Raw genomic sequence first — 19026 nt, 5'->3', positions numbered from 1 at the left:
AGTGCTCTGTCTTTGATGAGTCCCTACCTGGTTTTGGGATGAGGGTTATGATGGCTTCATAGAATGTGTTCGGTAGTGATCTTTCTTTTGTGATTTCATTGAAGAGTTGGAGGAATATTGGCGTGAGCTCTGCTTTGAAGGCCTTGTAGAATTGCGCTGTAAAACCATCTGGTTCTGGACATTTCTTAGATGGAAGGGCTCTTATCGCTCTTTCTATTTCAATGCTTGATATGGGCCTATTAAGATGGTTTAACTCATCCTAGTTTGGTTTTGGCATGTCAATATTTCCTAGAAAAAGGCCCAATTCTGCCAAGTTCTCAAACTTATTAGCATAAAGTTTTGAGAAGTATTCCCTTATAATGTTCTGAATCTTGGTTGTTTCTGTGGTGATGTTTCCATTCTCATATCTGAGTTTATTTATTTGTGTGTGTTCTCTTCTTTTTTTGATAAGATTTGCTAAGGGTCTGTCAATTTTGTTAATTTTTTCGAACAACCAACTCTTTGTTTAGTTAATTCATTCTATAGTTTTTTTGGAAACTAATTCATTTAATTCTGATTTAATTTTAATTATTTCTTTCCCTCTACTGGATTTGGGTTTATCTTGCTGCTCTTTTTCAAGGCGGTTTAGATGTGCCATTAAATTGTTGGTTTCAAATCTCTCCAATTTGTTGATGTAGGAGCTCAGAGCTATAAACTTGCCTCTGAGTACTGCCTTTGCTGTGTCCCAGAGGAGCTGGTAATTTGTGTGTTCATTTTTGTTGAATAGCATGAATATTTGAATTTCCTTTCTAATCTCTTCCATGACTCACTTGTGATTCAGCAGTGTGTTGTTCAGCCTCCATGTGTTACCGGACTTTCTTTGGTGGCTTTTGATGTTGAGTTCTAATTTTATTCCCTTGTGGTAAGAGAGAATGCAAGGTATAACTTCAACATTTCTGTATTTGGACAACCTTCTTTGTGGCCTGAAATGTGGTCTATTTTAGAAAATGTTCCATGTGCTGCTGAGAAGAACGTGCATTCTGATGCTATTGGGTCAAATATTTGGTAGATGTCTGTTAAATCTAGTTGATCTATGCAGCTGTTTAGATCTGCGGTTTCTCTGTTGAGGTTTTGCCAAGTTGATCTATCTAGTGGGGAGAGTGGTGTGTTAAAATCCCCAACAATTAATGTCTTTGGATCTGTGAGGGATTTGAAGGAAAGTAATGTTTCTTGGATAAATTTTTGTGCTCCGTTGTTTGGCGAATAGATATTTAGAATTGTAATATCTTCCTGAAGGAGAGATCCCTTCATTAGTATGTAAAGACCTTCTTTATCTCTTCTCACAAATTTTAATTTGAAGTCTATTTTATATGTTATTAGGATTGCAACTCCTGCCTGTTTATGGGGGCCCTTTGCTTGGTAGATTTTGTTCCAGACTTTCACCTTGAAAATGTATTTGTTTTTACGGGCAAGATGTGACTCCTGAAGGCAGCAGATAGAAGGATCTTGTTTTTTAATCCAACTAGACAGTCTATGTCGCTTAATTGGAGAGTTAAGTCCGTTAATGTTAAGAGATGGGACTAAGAGGTATTTGGGAGTTTCTGCCATGTTATACCTTCTTAGGGGCTGTGATAACTGGGTTCTTCCTATGGTTCTTGGATTCACAGTTTGAGTGCAATTTCTTGGCCTACATTGTGGTCTTGTTGGTTTTCTATGTGTAGGACATCTTTAAGAATCTTTTGTAGGGCTGGTTTCGTGGAGATGTATTATTTCAATTTTTCTTTGCTATGGAAGATTTTATTTAGCCTCCAGTTATGAAGGAGAGTTTAGCTGGGTACAGTATTCTTGGTTCAGAGTTCTTTGTTTTTAAGGCATGGCATATATCATTCCAGGCTCTTCTTGCTTTGATTGTCTCTGCTGAGAAATCTGAGGTGATTCTAATTGGTTTCCCTTTATAGGTGATTAATCTTTTCTCCTTGACAGCTTTAAGGATCTTTTCCTTGGTCTGAGTTGTTCCTGTGTGGATTATAATGTGATGGTGGGATGTCCTGTTCTGGTCTCGTCTATCTGGAGTTCTAAAACCTTCTTGTATCTGAACAGGCCTATCTTTTTGCATATTTGGGACATTCTCTGATAGGATGCTGTTACACAAATTTTCTAGACCATTAACTTCTGTTTCTAGGTGTTCCTCTACACGATTATCCTTAGATTAGGCCTTCTGAGTCTTCCAAGTTTTGGATAGATCTATCATATTAATTGAACTAGTCTTGGAAGGTTGTATGTTCTTTCTCTATAATATCTAAAGTGTCTTCAATCCCCAAGATTCTATCTTCTGCATGGATTAACCTGCTGTCAAGACTCTCTACTTTGCTTTTTGTTCTTTTCCTTCTAATTGGTCAGCTTTGAGGGCTTCAAATTCTTTGTTGAAGCTTTGTTTTAGATCTTGTATGAACTTCTTTACTTCCTTAATTTGTTGCTCAGTGTTTATTCTCAAGTCACTTAGTTGATTGTTTATGTTTTCCTTGGACTCCCATTCCTTCTCTTGGGTTCCATTCAGCATTCCCTTTGTGGTATCCCTGACTTCCTTCAGCTCTTTGTTAATGGATCCCATGAATGCCTTTAGTGATATTTGTGCATTCTCATCCTGCTCTCTCAATTCCTGTATTACTCTTTGCTTAGCTTCCTCCCATTCACGCCATTCCTGTAGTTCTCTTTGAGTGTTCTCAGCCTGTTCATGCCATTCTTGCCTTTCTCTTTGAGTATTCTCAAGCTGCTCATGCAAATCCTGTATCAGTTTTTGAGTAGCTTCCTCTCACTCATGATATTCCTGTATATTCCTGTGGATTGCCTCTTCTCTCTCCCTATCATGCTCATACAGAGTCCTATTTAGGTTTTCAATCTTTTCCTGCATTGACCTTTTGTTTGCCTCCTCTCTCTCCCTATCACACTCATACAGAGTCCTTTGTATGTTTTCAATCTTTTTATTTATCATGTTTTCCAACAGTGTTTGTAGAGCTATTTGGAAACTCTCCTCTGGATTATTCATTATGTGTTCTGTCCCCTGATAATCATGAGTGGGAATTGTGACACCTGCAGTTGCCATTTTTCTTGTGGTTTTCCGGCTTACTCTGCCCATTTGGGATGAAAATAACACCAGTTTTTTGCTGGACCACTAACTTAAGGCAAGCATCAACCAAAGTCTGAATTTGCACACTCAATAGTCTGCAGATACAGTCTAGTTCAACAGATACATCTATTCAACATTAAACAACTATATATTAATTAATGGGCTCCGAACTGTAAAGAATTTGGAAAACCATAAATTATTAGGGTTAGGGAGAGATGTGGGTAAAAAATAGGAAGAGAATGATGTGGGAAGGCACAGGGAGAGTTAACTAAGTCCGAATCTCAAAGCAGGAAATAGGTTGGATAGGATGAAAGCAGACAGAGAGAAAAGAAGAAGAAAGAGAAAGGGAAAAAAAGAGACCAGAAAAAATAGAAAAGTAAAAATTAAAAATATTATGCAGAACGAATGCAAACTATTCAGAGAAGAACGTGAATATAATGAGAGAAGGGAGGGGAATATAAAGGAGATGTGAAAAATTTAAAAATAAAAATCCTTAATATATTATATCGGTATAAAGAGGTAGTACTGCTATTAAGGAATTTGAGTCTCAGAGGTTTTGATTAAGTGTGTACACCATGGTGGATAGGGTCTCATAGTCAACTATGGGTTTATCTGAGGATGTGCGGAACAACAATTAAGTCACATAAAGAAGAATGAAAGAGAAGAAAAGGTGAAAAGGGTAAGAAAGAAAGAAAAAAGATCAGAAGTTAAGTAGAGCTGAACAAAAAACAAAAAGAATTTTTTTTTAAAAAAAGAAAGAAAAAAAGGAAAGAAAAACGCACACACATATGTACTCCTAAAATAACAATTATAATAAGAAAAAAGGTTGCTAGAATTTTTTTTCAAAAATGGTAAAAATTTAAAATTAAAAAAAGTTTTAGAAAGGAAAAATTTTTTTTTTATAAAAGGTACAAAAAAAAAAGAAGAAAAAAAAAGTTCTTTGATTTTTTTGGGAAGATTGGGAAAAGTCCTGTATCTTCCTTGTGGCTGTAAGCACCCTCTTGTTGGAGTCTCTGGTCTGCTTATGGTCCTGTGGCTTGGTAGGTTTCTTAAGTCAGTTTGTTGGAAAAGGCAGAAACATGCTCTGCTTTACCCAGGATTTTGCGATCCTCCTCCCAGGTTAGTTCAATGTGAGGGAGATATGCTTTGAGTATCATAAAAGAGGAAGATGGCTTTTTCCTCAAGTTTGGAGATGCTGTGTGAGGTTAGGTTCTGGGTAGAGTTGAGGCCTTTCAGCAAACAGTAGCTTTTCCCGGGGGCTGGTTTGTGAGAAACTCACAGAGCCATTCTCAGGGTTTCTGTTTACTGAATTTCAATTGATTGTCAAGGCTGCTAAAGGGAGGGGCAGCCTCTGGCTCTGAAGAAAGCCAGTCCTAGGGCTGGCACTCGAGCTGGGTGAGTTTTTCCTGGGTGGAGCTGAGTCTGGCAGGTCAGTTTAGGTTCTTGTGACCTGCTAAATGACTCTACTTTTCTTCCAAGGCCTGAGTTGGAGCTAGCAGCTCCGCTGAGCTTTGTCGGTATCCAAGATGGAGATCTCTGGTACTGGGGGGGGGGGAGTGGTGGCCTTCTCTCCTTTGCTCCCTGAGAAAGAGTAAGGATGTCAGGCTTCTACTCTTGCCGAGTCTTGGTTCCTGGGTCATCTCTGGTCTGTGAATTGCAGGATGAAGATGTCTGCTCCTTGTCGGTTGTTGCTGGTGTTGAGTAGAATCTGCTCACCCTCTGTGTCTGGCTCCTTGGTCCGGGACTCTGTGTGATTCAGGTATGGCGGGTTCGGCCACCACTGCCACTGCTGCCGCCGGGTGGCAGCGGCTTCTGGCAAGAGCTCAGATCTGTCTCCTTGCCTAGATTTTCCCTCTGTAGCCTAAATCTCTGTCCTGTGATGGCACATTTGGTGTGACTGTCTGGCTTAGGACTGTTCACTGGAACTCTAAAACTGCTTTCTATGTGAGAGCTTGTTTAGCCTCCAGCTTCTCCTCCACCATCTTGACCGCAAACCCAATAAAGGAATTTTCAAAAAAGGAGCAAGGTGGAACTATCATTTTAATCAGTTTTCTAATTCTCCAGGTTAATTTCCTATTCTTACCTATAAAAGATAATTGATGTTTTCCTATTGATATTGATATTACATGAGCAAGGTAATGAGAGTATATTTCTTGTCAAGCATTGTTGCCTCCTCCTTTGTTTCCCCTTAAAATTCCTGTCATCCTATCCCTCCAAAAATTGTAAAGTACGTTTTTGATATAACGTCTTGTACATCTCATTGAGTGCTCATTTTAAACCGTAATCAATAAATATTTATTAACAAATATTTATTGAGGTGCTGGTATATGCTAACTTTGGTCTTAAGATCTAGATGACAATCAAAAGAAGCCATAAATTCTATGTTAAGAAGCTTACATTCTAAGATGGAGAAAGGCAGTAAGATGTAAAAATACAGAGAAGGAGATAATTGTGGGAAATTAAAACTTTGAACTATGGCTGGGCACTTGTGGTTAATGCCTGTAATCCTAGCTATTCAAAAGGCTGAGATCTGAGGATCATGGTTTGAAGCCAACCTAGGCAAGAAAGTCCATGGAACGCCTATCTCCAATTGAACACCAAAAAACTGGAAGTGGCACTGTAGCTCAAGTGGTAGCATGGTAGTTTGGAGTACAAATGCTCCCAGGCCATGAGTTCTAACCCAAAGACCCATAAAAAATAAGATAAACTACTGTAAATTTACAGCTTGGTGAAGACCCAGAGAAAGAGTGGTCCAAGTAGGAAAACTACAATTGCAAAGACTGAGGGTTTTGTTTGTTGGTAGTATGTCACAGAGGTGAATATGACCAAAACAAGGTGAGGGAATGGACAGGTGAAACAATAATGTTAGACAAGTCAATAGAGAACACAGAAAGATAACATAAAAAGTCCTAGTTGTAAGCATATTGCTCACCTTTCGTCCTCAGCTCCACCCAGACCTGAGCTCCTCTCAGCCCCGGAGTTCCCGCCATACAGCTGGCCCCTCCCTTTCTCTCTCTTCCAGGTCCCACGTGATCTCCCACCTACCTCCCTTCCTGCCCCAGAACCTCCTGCTACCTGCATTTGGACAGGTGCCATGTGCTCCCTCTTGGGGGAAATATGGCTCATCTAATAAACTTTGTAATAACGTGTCTGCTGTGCCTGCTTGCCTCCACGTGGTCCCCTGCAGCAGATGAGAAGATCTTTCATTGGTGGCCTTTCAATAGTGAGACTAATAAATGCTTTGGCACCTTAAAAGTCAAGAGGAACAAAGTCTAGGTGGACAGATGAGGGGTGGTGTTAAAAGCCACTTGGAATCAAGGTATATTTGAAGGTAGAAGTTAAAGGGTAGAGGTTAAAATGTGAAATCTAGGGCAACTCCAAAGCAGCCAGAGTAGTATGGTATCATTTGCTGTATTAGAAATGATTTGATGATATTTATTCATTCAAACATTTATTAAGTGATTATTTTGTATCAGATACTATAACCCTCCAAAGCATTCTAATATAAGCAAGGCATTCTGAGGGCTAGCATTAGGCAGAAAAAGAAGGATGTAGAGGATATGACAATTTTAAGAAGTATGTGAGAGTCAGAGTTGGTAGGATGTGGTGCCTCATGTTGAAAGTGAGAACGATTCTGGTAGCTTTTTAAAATTTCTGATGCAAGTGATAGATGGAATTGCTATTAACAAAGACATGGAATGTGTAAGAGGAAATTAGTTTGTGGGGAGATGTTAGTATAGACCTGTAGATTTGGGTGATGTCAGTGCCATCATTTTACCAACTTTAAAGTTTCCTCATAAACCTCTCTCTTAATGGCATATGCAAATCTCAAAGACGGTGACCAGAGACATTATTTCATTTGGGATTAATAAATAGTGAGTTTCTAATTTTTAAAAAGTAAGAAAAGAAATTGGTTTGTGTCATCAGCATTGACAGATCCTGAGTGAGTATTTACTGCTTCCAGTGTAACAGGCACGCCTCTTACTGCTTAACATAAACAACCTCATTTCATAATTAAAACATTTATATTGATGTCATTGTTATTGTCCCTGTTCTTGCATGAGCATTGCCTGGAACTTGGAGAAGTAATTTATTCAATGTCAACATATTCATGGATTAGGAGTGCTAGGACTTGGATGTTTTCCTTATGCCAATGTTTGTAGCAGTTGGGTTTCAGAAGTTTTGTGAATTTGGACTCTGAAGCTGAGATACAAGCTGGAGACAAATAGTTGAAAATCATCAGCATCAGCTTTGACCGCATACCCTCAATGGCTGCCTTCTTCCTATCTCACTGTTGTGCCTCTCCTGTTGTATGACCCAGGATCATTTTCCATGTAAGCTATTTGCATTTGAATCCATGTCCCAGAGTCTGCTTCTGAGGAGCCAGACCGCAGATAGAGACTGATGAAGAATTAATCGAGAACAAGGAATATAGGACACGAAATGTTTTCTTAGGGACTTAGTTAAGAAAGTAGGGAAATAAACAGGAAAATAATATCCCAAGAGAATTCAGGACAACTTTTTAAGAAGGGAAAGAATTAACAGAAAGGAAAACACTGAAGAGGTCCTGGAAAAGAATTTTCTCAATAGTTAAACAAACCAAAAGCAGCAGCAGAAAAAAAAATAGCACTAACATAGAGGAGGAAAATCTAAGAGTCCAGGAAAGGAAAATAGTGACCAGAAAGGCATGAACAGGTCAGACAGTCTTAATTCCTCTAAGGTTTTGCTGACTTGATCAAAGATCACTTGAATAAGATTAGACTTCCTAACTATCTCTGCTTTACCTTTTCAAATTCTCTACACTTAATTTAATCCACCACTGCTTTAATCTTGAGACTTCACCAATAACCTTTTTGTATTCCTTTTCATTAAAATTAAGGAAATTGTGGAGTTCCTCACTTGAAGAATCTTTACAAGTAGAAATGTTTTTTATACAAAGAAACTGAGTCCCTGATAAGATCTCACTTTTCGTGTTTGTGAAATCAAGTGGTAGGAAACCAAGAGACGATCTTTTCTACTACGTTAGGAACAAGAAAAAGCAAAGAAGTTATGTGTAAAAAGAAAGTGTGTGGAGTTTTCCAGTAAGCAATTTGCATTTCTAATATCATGTAGGTCTGAATTCTTCTCTGCTGATTACATCCTTGTAACCTAGCTATTCAGGAGGCTGAGATCTGAGGATCATGACTCAAAGCCAGCATAGGTAGGAAAGTCCATGAGATTGGTATCTACAGTTAACCACCAAAGAGCCACAAATGGAGCTGTGAATTGCATGGCAAAGCATTATTCTTGAACAAAAACACTAAGGTACAGTGTTCAGGAACTAAGTTCAAACCCCAGTACTGGTACAAAAAATAAAGATTAAAGGGCAGAAAAGTGCTTGAAGCAGAGAAAACATAAGAAAAACCGAGAAGAGACTCCTATGAGCTGGGATTTTCTTTTATTGGGCCCTCCACTGGGATCATGACTGGGAATGGGTCCTTCCATGACCATGGATGGGGAGACAGGTGCTTCACTCCAGCACATGTCAGGGGAGTGCGCTAAGACATCTGAGACCAGTTACTGATGGAACAATAGGGACATTCTGCACAGTATCATAGTTCTTGTCGTGTTGTCATTCATTCCAGCTGCCTTTTTATGTCCCTAACTACCTAGCCAGGGCAATTAGGTCTCCCTTATTACTTTTGTCTTCCTTTTTGCAAAGTATTTTATTTTCATATTTTCCTATTTTGCTTTCCATCAGCAACCAAGTATAATTATCTAACCTTCTCTTGGGACCATAATCTCTTTGTCTTTCTTTCTTTTTTTTTTTTTTTGTCGGTCGTGGGGCTTGAACTCTGGGCCTGGGCGCTGTCCCTCATCTCTTCAGCTCAAGGCGAGCACTCTACCACTTGAGCCACAGCGCCACTTCCGGTTTTCTGGTGGTTTTATTGGAGATAGGAGTCTCACGGTCTTTCCTGCCTCGGCTGGCTTTGAACCGCGATCCTCAGATCTCAGCCTCCTGAGTAGCTAGGATTACAGGCATGAGCCACCAGCGCCCGGCTTCTCCTTGTCTTTCAAAGAATGTCCTTCCCTCAGTTTCAACAAGAAGAGAGGAGGTAGATGAGATCATGGGGTCAGATGAAGAGTGTGGCCTCCACAACAGGAGGACCCCTGCCTGCCCCTCAAGGAAGCACCTCTGCATCCAGCTCTTCCCCAAAAGAGGCAGAAGTAAAGAGGTCTGCCAGGCCAATTAACTATGATCTCTCCCTTTGGCCATAAAATTCATTAATCATGAAGGCTCCACATGGTCACTGATCTTTTAATGATGATGATAATTTGCACACTAAGCAAGCAGTCTCAAGAATGTTGCTTTTAGTAGAATTTGAGAGCCATGCTTAGGCAGGTTATTCCAAAGTCAATTACATTTTAATACTTTGTTTGAAAAGTTGCTCTTTTCATCTTGACAACTTTATTTTATGAATATCATTATTTGGGGTGTTATTTTCATGGTGCTGGGGAAGTTAATCACAGCCAAGTATTTATTAACTTAATAAAAGAAAAAAAACCCTAGAAAACACACTTTTAAAGTAATTGCTGGGTATTAGTCGCTCCCACCTGTAATCCTAACTACTCAAGAGGCTGATTACATTACAAAGCAATCCCAGACAGAAAAGTCTGTGAGACTCTGATCTGCAGTTAACCACTAAAAAGCAAGAAGTGGAGCTAAGGCTCAAGTTGTAGAGGCCAGTGCCTAGGCCTTGAGTTAAAGACCTAGAATCAGCATACAGAACAATTATAATAATTTAAAATAGTCTAGATTTTAAAACTATAATGAAACTTAAATGTTTAAATAATATTTATTCTGAGTGATTCGCAAATAAAATTAAACCCAAAGACATTATGTGACTTTCCAGCAGTCATAAATATCAGAAGTTGTTGAGCTGGATCAAAAGTCTGGTATTTTCCCCTCATCTTCTTTATGAAATTAAATACATTAAGGTAACATAGCATTCCAAAATGAAGTTCTTCCATAATCAATTAAATCATACATAGTTGAATGTTCCTGCACTCCAAATTATACAGATTGCCTCACAAGTGTTTGTCATGTCTAGATAATTTTCTTAATTTAAAAAACAAAATCCTTTTATTTGTTTTTCTTAAAGTAATAATACTTTTCATGAGGTGATATGGCCACCAAAAACTGGAATCATGATTACAAAAAAAATTAATTACATGCAGAATGATGTTTAATGAAACAGTCAAATCTCCATGATGTTAGAGGATAACATATAGGAAATAAAGAGTCTGTCTTCATAATAAAAGGCAAGACATTACAAGTGATTAAAGTTTCCCATGCGATTTCACATTTGTCTTCATATCATCCTTATTCAGTGATTGTCACTGTCTGGACTCTGTTATTCAGTACTGAAATCAAGTTCGGGGTCTCAGACAAGATAGGTCAGTGCTCGGCCACTGAACTACAACCCAAGCTCTGTTACTGTCTTTGATTACTTTAGATAGAGGGTTGATATAAGAGTTATAGTACTAGTGTTAAGCAGGAATCATTCCTCAACTCTCCATCTCTTGGCTGTAAATTCTGGATTTCTTCCACATGACATGTTTGTTATGGAGCATGTGTGATATGGTCATTCTGTGCTAGTATTAAGTTTTTAAATGAATGGCTTCTCAAGTGGTGAGAGTAGAGGAGAGCCTAAACTAGGACTGGGTCAGGATGCATTGTCTTCTTCTCATGGATCCTCTGCAGTGTGCATGTACCCTGTGCAGATTCTGGCTTACTCAACCTCCTGGCCTGCCTGCCACAGGACCACATCCAGTAGACAATACGACATCATCTTTAAAAGTGTCCTTCCTTCACATACTGGATAAAATTTTCATAGTTGAGAACATGGGTGCTTTAGAGGTGTGGAAGGAGGAATTAACCATTCTGAAAATAGCTACCTAACATTAAAAGATGAGAGAGGGAAAGGAACCACAAAGATGTGCAGACCATGAAAGCCACAACTTGAGAATTTCTTGACTAAGGAAGGAGTGAAGCAAAGCAAGGGTTTACACTCTAGAAGTGGCACAGGCCTGTGGCTTGGGACATTTCCTATCACACTCCTGTATATCACAGCAGGCAACGTCTTCAACATCTGCTCGGATTCTCCATCCCAAGCACTCAGTAGAAGGGAGCTTACTTCAAATCTTTGATGCTCTGGTCAACTGAGGCTAATTCTAACTATCTCACACTGTGCCACCTACCCTGTAGATCTCTACTCTCTCTATATACTAAAAAATTCTCTAACTTAACCTTTTCACTCAAAGGGCTGCTTCTGTTATAGCAAAACCAAATCAGCTAATTCAATTAGGGTAATCTTTGCAATACTGAGCTCTATTTTTGTGGAGTTTGCTTCCTCTCAGCCATATACTTCATTGTTTTCCCTTACAATTATCAGGAAAATCCTCTCTCACCTTCACAGTGTTTCTCTTTGAAACAACAAAATTGTGTGGTTATACTTCGTAAAGTATATTTGCAATGTATGGAGATCTTCCTACCTATAAAAAATATTGTAGAAACTATAAGGTCTGTTAAAGTAAACAAAATCTCATTTCAATTTTGTCAGAATGAAAATAAACAGTGAAAAGAATAAACATATGGCACATGGAAATATCACTTATAAGAGAAATTTCAATACTGTGCTATGGTACATGAGGAAGAGAGATAATCTGGGAAGTTTTAATGAAGGCTAAGATTTGAGTAAGCATTATAATTAGTAAGGTAAAATAATAACTGTGACAATAAAATTAGAAGCCAGATGTTGCTGGTGGCTTAAACCTGTAATTCTAGCTACTCAGGAGGTTGAGATCTAATACTCACAGTTTGAAGCCAGTCCAGGCAGACAAGTCTATGAGATGCTTATCTCCAATTAACCAACAAAAAGCTGAAATGGAGCTCTGGCATAAGTGGTAAAGCACAGCCTTAAGCAAAAAGCAATGGGACATTTCTGTGGCACTGAATTCAAAGCCCAGAACACACACACACACACACACACACACACATACACACACACACACACACACACACACAGAGGCACACATACATCTAGTAGAAGGTAGAGTGCATTAATGAATCTTTCAGAAACTACACAAGATGCTTTCAATTCATATACCTAACAAATTTAATTGAATTTATATTTGTATTAAGTCAGCTAGATGACTGATGTTAGAATCAAGAAAAGCATATATCTGAAAAGATTTTAAGGTATCTTACTATGAAGATCCAGGAAATGTAGGTAAGTGGTTAAGATTAAGATTTCAATCTTCAGGCAAAAAAATAAGACTTTAAGCTAAGGATAGATGATAACAAGGAGATAGGGACCTGTTCAGTGGCTATTGTAATGGTCCAGCTGAAACAAGGAATTGAAGCAAAGAAAAAATGTGAGACCAATAAAGTGCCCAATCAAATTAGCCTAACCTATCCATTTGATAATGGATGCCATTCTGTCTGACAAGAAAGCTGTTTTGTAGAAAGTGTCCTGAAAACAAGCAGAACCCTAAATGTCTCATCAGAGGAAATGTGCACACAGAGAAATACTGAAGCCCAGATGAAATGCAGTGATGATCAAGTGCATGAAATAGTACAGATAAGATGCAGATATAAGAATCCCCCTCTCAAGCTGTTCCCCATGTCCAAAATTTGAACCATGGTCCAAGAAAGAGCCAGCCAGTCAATAGGAATACAAATAAGGACCTAGCCATTCAAAGATAACCTAGCCAAAAATACAAACTTCACTTCCAAGATTTATAAAATTTGATTTCAAACTATTGTCTATGTTTAAGAGCTGAAGTTTATGTAAAATTTGTGAAGTTTAGAATCAGAAGCCAACAAGAGGCAAACATTTGCCTTTCAGAAGTTTGTAAGGACAAACCGTGGAAAATATATATACCCTCCTCCTCTACAACCCCAAACATTGCTCACTTTCCTATGAACAAACAAAAAGTATGATTTCAATTTTATATTTATTATAATCTCCAGCCAATTTATTTAATTCTTAATATATAATGGGGTTGCAATGTATATTTTATGTAAGTTATATAATTTTTTCTCACTATAGGCATTTTTATTTTCCAAATTTATTGACTTGCTAAAGTAAGAAAAGTTTGTTCATTAAAGGAATTTTTTATACATTTCTTCACCCAAAAAACGTAGAATATGAGCTGGGTGCAGGTAGCTCACACCTAGCTACTTAGGAGGCTGGGATCTGGTTCAAGGTCAACCCACGCAGGACCGTCCTTGAGACACTTATCTCTAATTAATCACCAAAAAGCAGAAGTGGAGCTTTGGCTCAAGTGATAGAGCACTATCCTTGAGCAAAACAGCTCAGAGACAACTTCTAAGCCCTGAGTTCAAGCCCTGAGTCTGAACACAAAACCTGGTAAGATGGTAAGTGCCTTAGGTCAGGCCTAAGCAAAGTCAAAGACAATGGAAAGGGAAAAGGTGGTGTTGTGATTCACTTTTACGCAAACCTGTGAAGAAAATGTTTCTTCTTTACCAGAGAAGACAGGTGACCGACCTGATAAAACAGCTTGAGTACTTGAATTATTTTTGTAAAAGGCTGCACTCCAGCCAGGAACACATACAATGGATGAGTATATAATATTTCATAAACTACTAAGCTTTCAAATTTTGGAATTTATTTGTTAAAGTGCTAGAGTTACCTAACTAGGTATTCATTTGGAAAGAAAAATTAGGAAAAATAACCATGCAAACAACACCCAATGAATTTCTTAAATCTGTGAAAGTACATAAGAAAAATAATTTGATTCAAAACTTAGTGCCTTTTTGGTTTGATCTCAAGTTCTTAAGTTTGCTAAGACTAGCACTCTACCACTTGAGCAGCACCTTCAGTTCTCAAAGTTATGTGTATATTGATCAGTAAGAATGTTACCTCTGCACAGATCTGTACTGTTTGTGAAAGATAATGGTAGACAGGGCATGAATATGTTATTTTTTTTTTATTGTGAGAATACCGTACAGAGGAGCTACAATTTCATGGGCAAGATAACGAGTACATTTCTTATCAAGCATTGTTGTCTCCTCTGTTTCCCCTTCCCATCGCTTCTGCTTCCCATACTCCTCCCTCCCCCCACCCGATCCTCCCCTCCACCAAAGTTGTAAAGTTCATTTTTTGACATAACGACTTGTATATCTCATTGTTTCAATGGGTCCACCAGTAGTTTTTGTCAAAAAGTATTTGCTGTACATCTTTAGGGACATAGATTCAAATTTTAACTTTTAAAAGGCTTGTACTTTAGTCTGATCTCAAGTATCAAGTGCAGATTATTTATTATTTTGATACATGCTAATTAACATACACTATTATGGTGTTGAAATAGTTTTAATTATTTATTTTCCCATCAAGAGTAATTCATTTTTATATTATTTTCTTGCTAGGAAAACTTCAGGACTCTATTGTGAAGCTATGATGTATTACAAAAATCTTCCATGGTGCTTCTTCAAAGACCCAATCACATCCACGTGACAGATGCACAGATACACAGAGACATGATAAATTATACAGGACTGTAGGCATTCACACAGACACCAAAGACAGAAATTCAAAGGCACAGTAGCTGTGTTGGGGTGTTTTTATACATTTCCATAGCTTGTGGCACTCCTCAGCATTTGTCTTTTCTTCTGTTTCTCATACACTCTTTGGTCTGTGAGGTAAGGGATCCCATATTATTATTTATTGAGATTATTAATTATTAAGGGATCCCCTTCTACAGAAATATCAAATGCGTACTCTAAGCCATATTTTAAATATACAATACTCAAAATGTATTTATTGATTGACAAATGATAACATGAAAGGAATTCTGGAAAAACATTTTACAGGTATTTTTTTCTCCCTGAAGTTGTGGGGCTTGAACACAGGGCCTGGGTGCTGTCCCTGAGCATTTTTGCTCAAGGCTAGTGCTTTGAGTGCTTTGAGCCACAGCTCCATTTCTGTGTTTTAAGTGGTTACTTAGAGATAAGAGATTCACTGGGACTTTCCTACCAGGGCTGGCTTTGAACCACAACCCTCAGATGTCAGCTTCCTGAGAAGCTAGGATTATAAGTGTGAGCCATGGACCATTCCTAGGTAAATGTGTGTGTGTGTGTGTGTGTGTGTGTGTGTGTGTGTGTGTGTGTGTGTCTGTGTGTGTGTCTGTGTGTGTGTATGTGTGTGTGTGTGTGGACTTAGGGTTTGAACTCAGGGACTGGGCACTGTCCATGAGCATTTTTGCTCGGGAATAGTTTTCTACCATTTTTGCCACAGCCCCAGTTCTGACATTTTTGGTAGTGAATTGTAGATACGTAAGTTTCGTAGGTCTGGGCTCTGATGGCTTAAAACTGCTATCCTAGCTATTCAAGAGGCTGAGATCTGAGAATTGTGATTCAAAGCCAGTGAGGTGAGGAAAGGCCATTAGACTTGTATCTCCATTTAACTACCTGAAAATGGCAAATGGAACTATGTCTCAAAGTGGTAGAGCACTAGCCTTGTGCAAGAAAGCTCAGGGACAGCCCCCAGGTCCTGAATTCCAGACTTATAATCTACAAAAAATGTCTCATAGGCTTTCCTGTCTAGGCTGGCTTCAAATTGTGATCCTCAGATCTAAGACTCCTGAGTTGCTTGGATTACAGGTATAATCCACTAACAACTGGTAAATTTTAAATTCTTTGTAAAGGATAATTTTAATTTTAATGATTTAAAATATCCTCCTTAACATTCTACCCAAACTTCTCTGAAAACACCCTAATAGAAAAGTGACTGAGTTTTATTTTACCATTTTTAGTAGATGAAAGCACATTAAATTCTTTTCCACTAATTTCTAATTTTGTGAAAATTTAGACAAGGACTGAACTTGTTTGGCAAATATGTCTTCAAAATTCTTACAATTTAACTTTTAGATGAATATGTTTAAATTTTCAGGGACTAATAATCTCAGTAAAATTATATAGTAATTATCATTCAACTTAATATATACATTAATTTATAAACATAAATAGATAGAATAAAGCCTTCTGTTAATACTTTTTTCAGTTCTTAAGTGGTATCTTTGGAAATAATAGGGCTATTTCAGAATGTTTTATAACATCTCAGACAAGATCACATAACATGGCAATGAATATAACACAAAGAAAGTTCTGCTACTACTTTGCTAAATGACTTAAAAAAAACTTACCCTCTAAGTCTCAATATATTCATTTGAAAATGTAATTGACCTGAAGACTTATTTTAAGAATGCAATTAATGTTATTCCTGGCCAATCATTCAGTGTTGACTAGATATTACTATTATTATTATAATCTGATCTAGAATCATGAGGGCCTTTTATATCTTGTAAGTATCCCTAGTAGTTCCTGATATGATTAAAATTATATTCTTTTTAAGGTAAAGAAATACAAATATAGTTTTCTATTTTTAAGTGTTGGATTCCATTAAGTACAAACTTGCCTTTTGAACAGATTTCTGTTTGTGTACTACTATGTTTTTATCAATAGGTAAGTGCCCTTTCCTTTGGGAAATTTCTCCCTTTCCTTTGGTTTATGTGGGCTCAACTAATTTTTATTCATTGGTTTAGGTGGGCTCAACTTTATTTTTATTCATTGGCATCATGTCAAGATCCAAATTCACTCAAGAAGAATAAAATATTTCCATATTTATTGGTTTGGTGATTGATTCTGAGCTAATCCAGACAGATCCAATCAGATTCTTTCCTTTTATGTGCTACAGGGATATTAAGAATAGAAGTCTTTTCTTCTTGGGTCCAGATGTATGAGGATACCATGAATTAGAGCTGTTAATGGATGGAAAGATTCATCTGAAGAAGGATAAAATGAAGTCAAAACACATATAAGACAGAGATAAGAGACAGATGCATAGAGATAAACCCTGTTTCCATTTATGTGCGTAATATTTTTTAAACTTTTACTGTAAAATGATGTATAGAGGGTTTACAGTTACATGTCTGTCTCAACCACCTCGACCAGCAAGGAAGACAGGACTCGGGATTCTTCTCAAAGCAGTTTATTCAGGAACCTCATCTGCAAGCTTCTCCCTCCCCCCGCACCCGTGCTCCGGTTATAAGCCTCCTGGATGGCCAATCCCGAAGTGCCATGTGGCATATACTAATAGGGTCGCAAACACGGAAGCAAGCCAGTAGCCAAGCCATAGCCATATAAGGAGTTGTTTTTCACAGAGAGCACTCGCCATCAGGAAGGCGGAAGGCGGAAGCCAGCGCCATCTTTGGTCGCGGCCCCTGCAGCTCTCCATAGCTCCCCCTTTTTGTTTTATTAAGCAACAGGTAAGAGTAGAGGTTGGGCCTCTGTCTAAAACATTAATGAGAGGACCCTGCACTGGTCTTCGCCTGAGGGGCGCCTTCCCCAGTGACGACCAGGCCCGTCCGATGCCTTTTTTGCAGAGGTGGGATCTTGGGCATCAACCCACTTGCAACCCAACATGCTCTTCTTGGGCTCATGCTGGGAAGTGATTCCCAAGTACAGTGCGTTTGCCTTACACCCTGTGCTATTCCTTTAACGTGGCAAGCCACGTGTAGGGGGACTGTCCGGCCTCAATGGCAGTGAAGGCCTGGACCACCATAGCCATACTCCTGCACTGCGAGCTCTTAATCCGGCATATGCACCACAGGCACAGCAAGATCACCAATGCCAGGATACCGATAAGGGAGCCCATTCCCGCCCCCTCCTTCAAATGATCCACAGCTGTCAAAATCCAGGAGGAAACATCTTGTAACAGGGCATCATCCATCCGGCTGGAGTTTACCGCGACAATGGCCGATTGTAGCTGTAACATCAATTGGTCGAATTCCCCTGTCCAGTTGCCTAAAAGATAACTTGACAGTTGTTTAGACAAATTTGCTGCCTGGGTATAGTTATAATACTGAACAGTGGTAATACAAAGCCCTTCATATTTTTGAACACATCCCAGCTGAGCCAACTGCCACAGGATATCAACCTGCTCCTGCACAAGGTTAACCCTTTGATTTAACAGCATCAGTCTTCCTTTTAATTGTGCATTGGCCACTTGTTGTAAATCCAGAGCTCTGGCTGTAGTAGCCGACAAGTTATTTAAAGTCTGAGCCGTCTGCACAGTATGTGACATGGAGACAGCGGTAGCCGTTGCACTCGCAGCAGCCACAGCTATAGCAGTTACAATGGCCGCAGTGATGCCAAAATCTCTCTTATGCCTAAACAAGGTTACAGCTTGAGAAGCATCTACTGGCAAAGGCACCCAATGCAGAATGCGTGCAACTATAGCTAACGGATACTGAGAACTCCAGCAGGTAGCAAAATAGCAGGTTTCATTAGTACAAGCACACACATCATCTGAGCATACAGATGTGTTGTTAATTACCAAAAGCACGAAAGGGGAAACCACACACACGGGGGTAGGCTGATAACTAAATACCGTATAATTCTTACTAAAATGACAATTGGCACCCACAGTATGGGCAGTACTAGTCAAATTGCAAGTCATGTTTGCTATAAAAAAGTGACCCCCTTTTTTATACGGCTCCTTTTCATCTGTTGAATAAGTGCTCTCACTTCTTCCTCCTCTAACTCGCTGAAACTTCCTCTTTCCGATTTTAGCTCAGACAGATCTGGGTAAAGTCGCCCCCTTTTGCCCTGTTCATTGTCTCTCTTTTCACTGATTGCCTTCTCTGACCTCTCCTCCTGTAATTGTTCCAGTGCTGACTGTCCATTTTCTATAACCTCACAGCAGCGCTGGTCCTCCAGGCAGCCCCTAATCAATTTCCAAATGGGGCGGACTCCTGCCTTTAATGTGCCCTGTTCATAGGCAAAGTCCAAATCCTTCCCTAATTTGTCCCATGAGGCTACTGTAAGGCTCCCGGCTATAAACCAAGGAGCCACA

Source organism: Dipodomys merriami, unplaced genomic scaffold (assembly GCF_024711535.1).
Source record: "Dipodomys merriami isolate MVZ:Mamm:240054 unplaced genomic scaffold, mDipMer1.0.p SCAF_417, whole genome shotgun sequence".
Taxonomy (NCBI): domain Eukaryota; kingdom Metazoa; phylum Chordata; class Mammalia; order Rodentia; family Heteromyidae; genus Dipodomys; species Dipodomys merriami.
Note: the sequence above shows the minus strand (reverse complement) of the source record.